Here is a 12,134-nt window from a genome sequence, read left to right as displayed (position 1 = left end):
AATGAAGCTCCCAGCTTTGTTCTAAATTATTTATAACTTTGCATATGCAATTTGCTTCAGCCCTTAGTCAAGCTAAATTTAGTCCTTTCTTAAACTGACTTAGCAGGCAAGAGTACTGAGGTTTTTTTAAAAAAAGGCTCAGGGAGCAGGGAGGAGAAACTGCTGAATTTTGTGGTGTTCAGCTTAAAATTTTTCTTCAAAGAGGTGTTATGTATTCTGTTGAAATTTAAATCACTTTTTTCTATATGAAGCTGTTTCATGCATTTATTATAATGCTGGTAATAGAACAAATACATCTTATATTAAAAACTCCTAGCAGGCACCATCAACTTCTTGCATAACAATTTTTTGTTATGAATGTTCACCCAGAGTAAAAAGCATCTAATAAATTCAAAAAAGAAATATTTCTATTCCCTCTTGTCTTAAATTCTAGATGCAGTTGGAAATAAATAATGGATATACCCTGTTGGGAGCCATAACACAACTAAACACATTACTTTTCTTTTATTAATACTGATATTTGCGGAACGTTCTCTCTAGTTGTACTGATTATGAATTTGTTGTTTACCCCACATTTCCATGATGTGTTCTGAAGCAATGGCAATTCCTGTCAGGGAAAAGCTGAGGTAGACTTGTAAGACTGGTGTGACGGGTTCCCTCAGGTGCAACCTGGAACTGGGGTACTGCTGAGCTCTCTGTCTTATCAACCTGGATTCCCTCTCACACTGTGATGCTGTGGTAAGCTGCAAACCCCTCCAGGTACTGCACTTGTACAGACATCCACGGGCAGGGATACACCCAACTGAGTTACATGAATGCTTTCGCCAGCCACTCATGAACCAGCAATAGATAGGCTCCAGCCAATTCCCCACAGCTCCCCAGCCTAGGACCCTAGAGCTGTACCATCTTTTCCTGGTCAGAAGCCTGACCAGTGTAAGTTTATTACCCACTCCGCCCTCCCTCAGTGTGGAGGGGACATGCACCAGCTCCTGTTCCTGAGCAGACCTAGTAGGGCCATTCTTGTGTTCTTCTTATGTATTTTATTACTCTATTCCATAACAAAAAATAAAATTTTACTTTCTTTTTCATGAAACTTTGCTTTTAAGTAAAATCTGGAATATTTTTGTCATACTTAATTTGGCTCAATTATTTGTTTTAATTTGCTGCCAATTTTTTATTCTGTTTTCAGATTTGTTTTCCAGACTTACAATCCTTTACAGCTAAATCCTTGACTTATCTACAGAGAAAGAGTGGGAGTAGCATAGACAACAGAAGTGTAGAACTCCTTATCATAGCCTTATTGTGCCAACGTGTCTGTTCAGATTGGACCACCTCTAGAAATGAGAGGATAACTCAGTCTCCAACCCAGTTCAATATCTGGCTTCTCTGATATTGCAAGTAAAATGCCAATAATTTTTATGTGTTTTTCTGGGATGTGGCACTCGTCCACTAGGAATTAGAGGCCATCATACTCAGTGCTTCACTTAGGCCACTAGTCTAGTCAAAACTGGTTTTGACTGATCAGAACAAAAAAAAGTCTGAAATTTTTCTTGACTGGTATACTCTTTTCTTTCCCTACAATTGAATAAATCAGATGACAAAGCAGATTTTGGCCCATCTCTCCGAAATCATTACTATGCTGAGACTAAGCATAAGAAACTTCTGCCCAATATGAAAAAAGCAATATGACAGGTCTTTTGCATAAAGTGTCATCCAAACCTTTCATATAATGTTCCTCCCATCATTTTTTATCCTAATATCCTTAAAAATGTAGGCAAAGAACATACCTAAAAGACTGTGCAAGGGAAAAATTCGGGAAATGAGATGGCAGCATAAGAGACGTGATTTATACTCAGCCTTTACAAAAATGATGAGCACTGTGGCATGTCCAGAACATAAACTGGAAACCTGTCATTAGGTAAAGGAACTGGTTTCTGTGTATGTCTGCATAATTTAACACTTATACATATATAGTGAGAATATGGTTGTAGCATTTTGCCAAATAACAATGGACAGCAACAAATTATAGTCACGTGAATTTTATTTGACCATTTATAGCTGCAGAATGTTAGCAATCAGAAACAACCATAGAATCATAGATTCTATGATTCTATGGTTGTTCATAGAATCATAGAATATCAGAGTTGGAAGGGATCTCTGGAGGTCATCTAGACCAATCCCCAACTAAATCATCCCAGCCAGGGCTTTGTCAAGCCTGACCTTAAAAACTTCTAAGGAAGGGGATTCCACCACCTCCCTAGGTAACGCATTCCAGTGTTTCACAACCCTCCTAGTGAAAAAGTTTTTCCTAATATCCAACCTAAATCTCCCCCACTGCAACTTGAGACCATTACTCCTTGTCCTGTCATCTGCTATCACTGAGAATAGTCTAGATCCATCCTCTTTGGGTCCACCTTTCAGGTAGTTAAAAGCAGCTATCAAATCCCCCCTCATTCTTCTCTTCCGTAGACTAAACAATCCCAGTTCCCTCAGCCTCTCCTCATAAGTCATGTTCCAGACCCCTAATCATTTTTGTTGCCCTTCGCTGGACTCTCTCCAATTTTTCCACATCCTTCTTGTAGTGTGGGGCCCCAAACTGGACACAGTACTCCAGACGAGGCCTCACCAATGTTGAATAGAGGGGAACGATCACGTCCCTCGATCTGCTGGCAATGCCCCTACTTATACACCCCAAAATGCCATTGGCCTTCTTGGCAACAAGGGCACACTGTTGACTCATATCCAGCTTCTCGTCCACTGTAACCCCTAAGTCCTTCTCTGCAGAACTGCTGCCTAGCCATTCGGTCCCTAGTCTGTAGCGGTGCATTGGATTCTTCCGTCCTAAGTGCACTTGTCCTTGTTGAACCTCATCAGATTTCTTTTGGCCCAATCCTCCAATTTGTCTAGGTCCCTCTGTATCCTATCCCTACCCTCCAGCATATCTACCACTCCTCCCAGTTTAGTGTCATCCGCAAACTTGCTCAGGGTGCAATCCACACCATCCTCCAGATCATTAATGAAGATATTGAACAAAACCGGCCCCAGGACCGACCCTTCGGGCACTCTGCTAGATACCGGCTGCCAACTAGACATGGAGCCATTGATCACTACCCGTTGAGCCCGACAATCTAGCCAACTTTCTACCCACCTTGTAGTGCATCCATCCAGCCCATACTTCTTTAACTTGCTGATAAGAATACTGTGGGAGACCGTGTCAAAAGCTTTGCTAAAGTCAAGGAATAACACGTCCACTGCTTTCCCTTCCTCTACAGAACTAGTCATCTCATCATAGAAGGCAATTAGATTCGTCAGGCATGACTTTCCCTTGGTGAATCCATGCTGACTGTTCCTGATCACTTTCTTCTCGTCTAAGTGCTTCAGAATTGATTCCTTGAGGACCTGCTCCATGATTTTTCCAGGGACTGAGGTGAGGCTGACTGGTCTGTAGTTCCCAGGATCCTCCTCCTTCCCTTTTTTAAAGATTGGCACTACATTAGCCTTTTTCCAGTCTTCCGGGACTTCCTCCGATCGCCATGAGTTTTCAAAGATAATGGCCAATGGCTCTGCAATCACATCTGCTAACTCCTTTAGCACTCTCGGATGCAACGCATCCGGCCCCATGGACTTGTGCACGTCTAGCTTTTCTAAATAGTCCCGAACCACTTCTTTCTTCACAGAGGGCTGGCCACCTCCTCCCCATGCTGTGCTGCCCAGTTCAGTAGTCTGGGAGCTGACCTTGTTCGTGAAGACAGAGGCAAAAAAAGCATTGAGTACATTAGCTTTTTCCACATCCTCTGTCACTAGGTTGCCTCCCTCATTCAGTAAGGGGCCCACACTTTCCTTGGCTTTCTTCTTGTTGCCAACATACCTGAAGAAACCCTTCTTGTTACTCTTAACATCTCTCGCTAGCTGCAACTCCAGGTGTGATTTAGCCTTCCTGATTTCACTCCTACATGCCCAAGCAATATTTTTATACTCATCCCTGGTCATTTGTCCAATCTTCCACTTCTTGTAAGCCTCTTTTTTGTGTTTAAGATCAGCAAGGATTTCACTGTTAAGCCAAGCTGGTCACCTGCCATATTTACTATTCTTTCTACACATCGGGATGGTTTGTCCCTGTAACCACAATAAGGATTCTTTAAAATACAGCCAGCTCTCCTGGACTCCTTTCCCCCTCATGTTATTCTCCCAGGGGATCCTGCCCATCAGTTCCCGGAGGGAGTCAAAGTCTGCTTTTCTGAAGTCCAGGGTCCGATATCAATAGTTAGTAAACCTGAACCCCACAAAACAGAACAAATGAGTTAGATATTTCTTCTTGTACTCTGTTAGGAGTATTGCTGTTTTAAACCACATCTGAAATCTTGGTATGATAGCACCAACCTTGATATGAGATGATTTACCATAGGGCCTAATCCTGCAGGGTGCTGAGAACCCTAAATTCCTATTGTCCTCAGTGGGAGTTGAAGATCTGGCCTTTGCTTATTTACATATGCTGTATCAGTTAGGGCTATAGTTTTCATTTGGGTTGAAATAGGAATGTATCAGAAATATGTCATTTGAGGAATAGAAAAAGTAAAATATAAAAATAAATAAATATTAGAGGCCTGAGTACTCTGTCACTTACACTGGCATAGATCAGGAATAACTCTGCTAAAGACAATGTAATTACATTAGTGGAAAAACTGGTAAAAGCAAGGGGAGAATTAGGCCCCTCTGAATCAAATCTTTTTTTCAAGTTCTGGTGGGGACAAAGAGAGACATACCCACATACATACAAATAGACACACACTTTTCTTTCCCTCACACCTAACATAATTGAGGCACTTTCCCTCTTTGAAAATCACCTCAGAGTAAGCTTTCTCAAGTAAAGGCCAAAAAGTCCATGCAATATGAGCAGTAGTGTATATCTAGATGCTCCGGTGGGTGCATTCTTCCCAAAAGTAATCCTACCAGCACAGGGCAAAATAGCATAACTGGGTGACCCAACATGATGCAGAGTGCTAGTTTGTGTTGCATTCCCAAGGAATACATTGCTCACAGCTATTGTAGCTATGCTATGCTTCTGTTGGGTAGCTGCATTTGTGCCTGCAGGCTTCTGGTTGGCCATGTCTTCTTTTCTTTCTCATCACACCTATTTTCTCTGATCTGTGCTTTCCTTCATTTGCAACTCAGATGGTTATTCCCATACATTTGTGCACTAGATTAGGATTAGCTGTAAATTCCTGTCCTTCCTCTTGCCCTGTACATGCTGTGTTCTCATACTTTCTTGTCTCCAAACACGTTTACATGGCAACAGGCTGAAATTAGCCCACAAGTTTTTCTAGTAGAATGTAAAAATTTCAAGGATGAAATCCTGGCCCAAATGAAGTCAGTGACTTCAATGAAACCAAGATTTCACCCCAAATGTTCAAACTGGTTATAAAAAGCCCTACAAGATACTTAACATCTCCAATAAGAAGCCCTCTCAACTCACAGGATAGAGCCCAAAATGCTGTGGAAACTAGCAACCAATACAAGCCCAATCCTGTATTTTTAGTTAGCGTGATTCCTGGGTGTGAGAAGAATGAAAGAATGGGCCCTATATGGTTTACTCCTCTAAATAATTCATCTTATCCTGTCCACAGTTCCATACTTCATTTTTTCTCATTCATTTTGCTGAAGGGAGCCCTCCTTAAATCATAGTCTATCATCCTATAAATTACTTTGTTCGTATGCCACTGCCAATTCTACATCACCCTTGAAGCAATCAGTAGGAAAACCTGCCTCCCTGTTAATTCAGGAGGAGTAAATGTTTTCATGATAGTAGAGAATTTAAAACAAAAAAACACCACGTGTGTCACCTTACGTATTTTCTTTTCATAATGGGATGGTGGAAACCAGACTGTTTTTAAAGAAAAAATATTTTTAAGATGTACAGCTGTACTGTAGTCTCATTAAAATACAAATTTTGTACAACATGAAGAGATGGAAAACAAAACAAAATAATAAAACATAACAGAGCATATTTTAGTGGTCCATTAATCTGTACCTTTGGTAGTTGAAAGGGTGAGGTCTCAATATATATGAGGTGTTTATATTAATTTACCAAAAATAGCCTGCATTAGTTTGTTTTCTGTCAGCTTCATGCTCTGTAAAGTGTGTTCCAACTTTCCTAAGATGCTATTGTAGGTAATTTTATAGTCACTAATTTTATGGATTGATACTATGTATCCTGTAATTTCTTATTTAAAAATTGAGAACATTGTAAAAGCAAAACAGCACACTCCTTTACCCCATTCTAATTATTAATTAAATCTGTTAGCACAATTAATACAGATCTGGATTCTGCAGTCTCTTACTTGTGTGAAAAAGAACTGTTCACTTCAGTTAGGTTTGCAAGAGCTAGTCTATACAATTTAAGCACAAAAATACCTTTCATGAATGTCTTTTTGGTGATTTGAGAATCTAACCTGTCTTGGCAGGCCTGTTGGTCAAATATGCTTCACTTATTAAACACCATAATTATAGGAGAGTCAAACTGTGACAGGTCTTGTTAGACTCAGCAAATGGCCTATTTTTCATCAAGAGGCAGCATACAGTTCATGACATTAGCTCTTATTTTCCACAGTCCACATCTTGGCTTGCACCGCAGTTCCAATAATTTGTTGTCTAGCTATTGATAAATCAGCTGGAGAAAAAAATGTATACAATATACCTTATCATCAAATCATTGTTTTCTAAATCATTAAACCCAAAGCATATGTATGTTAGTAAAATTGCTGACAACATAACACAGGATAGTATGGCTGTTACAAATTTTATTGATTGGTTCTCTGTTTCACTACTGATGAATCATTGCTATCTCTGTTTACTGATGCCAAAATAATGCATTTTCTCCTGGTAGATGAATACAAGTAAAATAAATATTCAATACATCAAAAGGCCACCATAAGTAGGTTAAGGGGGAATTGCATTTTTACATAAAAAAGCTGTTTGAAAGGAAGTGTGGGCTAGTGGCTAAGCTGTTACTAGATGTGCAAGTCACAGTGATTGGCAAGAATGTTTTCTATCATTTGGCAAGAAGATTGTCTTTCTCTTTTATATGTGGGCCTTCCCACACAATCCATTCCGTTGTCACCTCATGGTTAGATCATTGCAATATGCTCTACATGAGGCTATACTTTCACATTATAAAATTGTAGCTAATGTAGAATTTGGTTTCCCAATTGTTAACTGGTATTTCCCCATAGTGCTCTGTATTAGCTACCAGTGGATTTCCAGATGATTTTTAAGATGTTGCTATATCATGTATGGGTCCTTTGTATGATACTGCAGCATTTCTGATCAACTGAAGTGCATGAGCTCCTAGTTGCCTCATTTAAATGGAAGGGATCTGATGGAAGGAATTCTTGGTGAAGGATCTTTGCTTTTTGAATGTACTTCCTTCCTCCACATCGTCTGACCCTTGGTCCACCAGAGACTGGATTTAGGGACATTCTGGTCACACTGCAAAGCTTACCTGTTCTCCCAGTTCTCTTCTAATGGAAGAATCTAAGTTTTGGAGTTGTGGTGAGGAATGGATTTGGAAGTTTCTCACTTTTGAATATTGGGTCTAATCTGTATGAATTATAGGTATTATTATATTTTGGACATGCTGTCAGAGATTTGGATTTAAGGAACACTTTTTAAATAAATCTAAATTTAAATAAAAATAGATAAAATATAGCAGCTTTTAAAAAGCCCATGTTCTGCTGTTTTAAGGCATATTTCTGAAATGCTTACTGATACTTTATCCCTCAAAAATGAAAAATGAAATATCAGGTTTGTGAAAAGGCATAAAAAGATATGCTGATGCTCAGATGTTCTCTTTTTATAAGAACATTAGTTATTGTTGACCCACCTTCCATAATTCATGTCTTCTTAGATCTACTTGACTTTTTATGCTGACATTTTTACCCTTGAATTTCAGTGTAACTCACATTTCAGCATTGGCATCAGCAAGTATAATCTTTGCCCCTGAAATTCCATAGCGTGTCAGTACCAATATTTGTGCCACTATATAGTACTGGATCTGCTTCCATATTGGCTATTGGAACATCTCATTTCAATCAAAATGTAATTGCATTAATACTCCATTAGGCTATATGAATGTAAAATGTAATTATTCAATAGACGAGAAAATATAGCAATGCTTTCATTGGGGATGAAAAAAGCATTTTGCATAAAATAAACTATGAGATTTAAATCTGAATTTACCTTCTGCATCACATATTATACTGTGCTTGGCATTTATAAATGCCAGATGTGGGCCAGAAGTCTGTGAGCAGAGGTATCTCTATGGTAACAGGTTTCATCTTTCAAAGATAGCACACAAATTGCAAACGAGGTAAATTTCAGTCTGATTTTGCATTATCTAATGCATTGTGAAATTAAATCTGGTGCTGGTGCACCTACTAGGACCTGACTATGAACATTTCAAGGGAATTTGTGTGTTTAGCATATTTATTTAAACATATTTGAATCTAGCATATAAATTATTAGCAGTGTATTAGAACAGGGAGTCCAACTTGTTCCAATATCTTCTCACCCCAAGGAGTTTCAGCAAAAATTTACTGATAAGTCTTCCATAAACCATAGGTACAAAGTGTGTAAGAGGCCCCTGGTATCCAGAATGTTGCCCCTGACCACACTATCCCTTCACTCAAAGCCAATAAATTATTACTTCAATAGTCTTGAGTGATGAATGCTGTCTCATTAGACATTTTTTGTCATTGGCACATTTTATTAAAGTTGGAGAATTTGCTGTTGAAGTTCGGTGGCATATTGAATCAGAGTGCCCGGGTGAAAATAAAGGTATAACGATTTATATTAGCACCTTAAAAAAAAGTTAGTCTTTGGATCTCTTTTGAAGGCAGATAGTATAGGATAAGGACCAGAAATTGAAATATGCTTACCCAGATTTGTATTGATGCATGTATAACTTAGTCTAAGCATTAGAGAACAATCCAGAGCAATGACACTCTAACTTGAAAAGTTGGAAAGTCATTTTGTCTCCATAGCCTCGTTCCCTGTCATTGTAGCAGATAAAGGAACTATGATCCAGCACAGAAAAGGAGAACTACAAGGAATGTTTCACAGTCAGCAAGCTCAAATGACAGATAAAAGGCAAATGCTAGATTTAACATGCCTTTCTCAGAATAAATGATGTTGTATAACACTCCTACTCCCTTTGATTTTCCTAGTCTCTGAAGACCTTCCTCCTCAGTGCTGACCGTTATGCCTACAGCATGGCACAGACAGTCACAACAAAAGGTAAAACACTCCACAGTTTGTTAAGAAATAACAGCTGTGTACAGACTGGGACTGGAAGGAGCAGCAACCTAGACTGTGATCTTGTCAGATTTTGTAAGCTAAGTAGGATCAAGCCTGGTCAGTACTTAAATGAAACACCTGCAAGGAACACAAGAGTGCTACAGGAAGTGGTCTTGTTAATTCAGCAGGTGCACACCTCCATCCTGTATCAGTACTGAACTACCTCTACAGCACAGTCTAGCACTATTCTGCTGGAGATAGCAGGTAAAATTATGGTCATCCTCCCTGTCACTTGTCCCACATATAATCTGGTTGGGAAACGCTTTGTGTTCAAGCAACACTTGAGCTAAAGAAGTCTTTATTTTTGGCAGTTTTTCTTCAGAAATTTCAGGTTTTCATCGGAAAATCAAAAATTCAAAAAAACCCAAATCAGATCAGTTTTTGATTGAAATTTTTCAGTTTTCAGTTAACAAAAAACACACAAATCAGGTTTTTGGCTGAATTTTTTTGGGTTGCTGAAAAGAGTACTTGGGTTTTGGGGTTTTTAATGAACCCCCCACATTTAGTAAAAACATGCATTGCCCACTGAATTTCCATTTTGCCCCCCCCCCAAAAAGAAGCAATTTTTCATGGAAAAAAAGTATTGAATGAAAAATTTAGACCAGTTCTAATGACTGTGCACCCCCAAAGTGTGTGTCCACAATCTATCAGTTTTTTTCAGTCACTCTTCTTAAGAGATTAGTGTAGTTCTTACAATGCAGTTGTAAGATACAATACAGTTCTCTCCATACTGTTAGACAACAGCAGTAATCTTCTCAGTTTTGTGGTCTCTTCTTGAGTTTCTAGGTATGGATGCCCAAGCAGATGTGTTCTTTCCTGATGTCAATGGACTCATGACACCTAAGGCTGAGTCTGGGTGGGTAATGACTACCTGTAGCATTTTGAGGATAATTGTGTGTGTTAAATGATTAGAATACCTTTCCAGCTGCAGTCTTCTGCAGCATCTCTTAGTTCAGCTTTGTTCTTCCAAACCTTTCAAGGTTATCCCATTACTAATGTTCAGTTAACAGAAAGATTGATTATAATGTTTTAAAAAGTTTTGTTTTTTTCTTATTTTGTCATTATTGTTGTTCATCTTATTATAGATCAGTTTTACGAAGTATAAAGAATAAAGCTGCTGTTGGCATATAAAAATGGATTTAGTCCTTCTGGAGACAAGAAGATATCTTGAATGGAAAAAGTAAATATTTTTCAAACAAATAAGCCCTTGTAATTTTAAGATTTTAATTCTACAAAAAAATAAAAACAAAACAAAAAACACTTTTTAAAGTGAATTTAATGTTGCTGAATAAAAGTGCATGGCTGACAAGTTGTGGAAACTGAACTATTTATTTATTATCAGAACAAGAGCGGCACAGGCTTAAAGTCAGGACAATTTCCCACATTTTGCTTACAGATGTTGTTGTAATAATTAATAATATAGTAGCATCTGTGGTCCCCAACTGAGATCAGGGCCCAATTGTATTAGGCACATAGAATCAGAGACTGTCCTTGCCTTGAAGAACTTACAGTCTAAATCGACAAGACAGCTTGTCTCCCTTATCAATAGAAGTTGTTGCAATAAAAGATATTACCTCAACCCACTTTGTCTATCAGAGTTGGTAACAGCTTTTAATCACTGTTGGACTTGTGTCACATTCAAACTAGTGACCTTACTTTGAAGGCTCCATATAACATTACTAATCTCTTGAGGAACGCAGATCTGCAAAATTTTTCAAAAACGTCATTAGCAATTCGTTGGTAAAATAAAATATTGACTGCATACTGTGGTCCAGATTCTGATGTCAGCTACATCAATATAGATCCAGAGTAACTTCACTGAAATCAATGAACCTAGAAGGTTAGGTGCTTTGTAAACTTCACTAGATGTCTAGCTGCATCTTTGGGTGCCTACAAATCTCTGAAGCTCTGTCCCTAAGGCACTGGCTTGAGGTCATTTGGGAAGTCCATGGGGGAAGTAAAACCCAGGTCTCTCAGGGCTAACTCTCTATCCACTGGACCACCCTATCTCTCTGCTATATGCTGCAAAAAAAAGAGGACTCTGATAGATGGGAGCAAAACCAGGAAGGCCAGTTCTCTGAGACTCCAGCAAACGGTCCCAGGCGATTGGGAAGGATGTCATGGTTGACAGCATGAAAATCAGCACAGAGGTGAGGAAGGATGAAGAAAGAGAGAGAATGAGAGTCAGATGAGAGGAGATCACTTAACCCCCCAAGGGGTGTCAGATTCTGCGCCAAGCAATGGCTCCTGTGCAATTTTACATTTTAACTGAAAACCATTTTGTTTTGTCATTTTTTGTTCCGAGTTTGAGAAAAGGAAGGAATGAAAAAGTATCACATGAGTATCAGATGTGTTTATGCCTCAAATTCTTAGAGTTTCAGCTGTATCCAGGTCAATTCCAGAAGATATAACAGAAATTTCATCCGCAGTACATAAAATCGACGATTATTGTCATGATTTATATTATTCACAGAGTACAATCTGTATGTTCAGTGCTGTTCAGAATATGCCAGAAAATGTAGTCCCGCATCCAATGCATATAAGATGTGTAGCCCTGGATAAGATGGCTCTGATATTTAAGTATGAAGTGTATAGTTATTGAGCACATGTTAATATCTATGAGTGGAGGTGCTGATGGCAATAGAAGTTTTAATTGATTAAGGACTAGAAGATTTGACCCTCCAACATTCTTTCAAGAGGAAAAGCTGCCCAGAGCTCCTGTACCTGTTTATTATCCTTTTCTGCCTGCAGTGGCCTGGATATACCCCGTAAGTTTCAATTTT

Source organism: Natator depressus, chromosome 3 (genome assembly GCF_965152275.1).
Source record: "Natator depressus isolate rNatDep1 chromosome 3, rNatDep2.hap1, whole genome shotgun sequence".
In the NCBI taxonomy this organism is placed as follows: domain Eukaryota; kingdom Metazoa; phylum Chordata; order Testudines; family Cheloniidae; genus Natator; species Natator depressus.
This window is presented reverse-complemented; position numbering follows the sequence as displayed.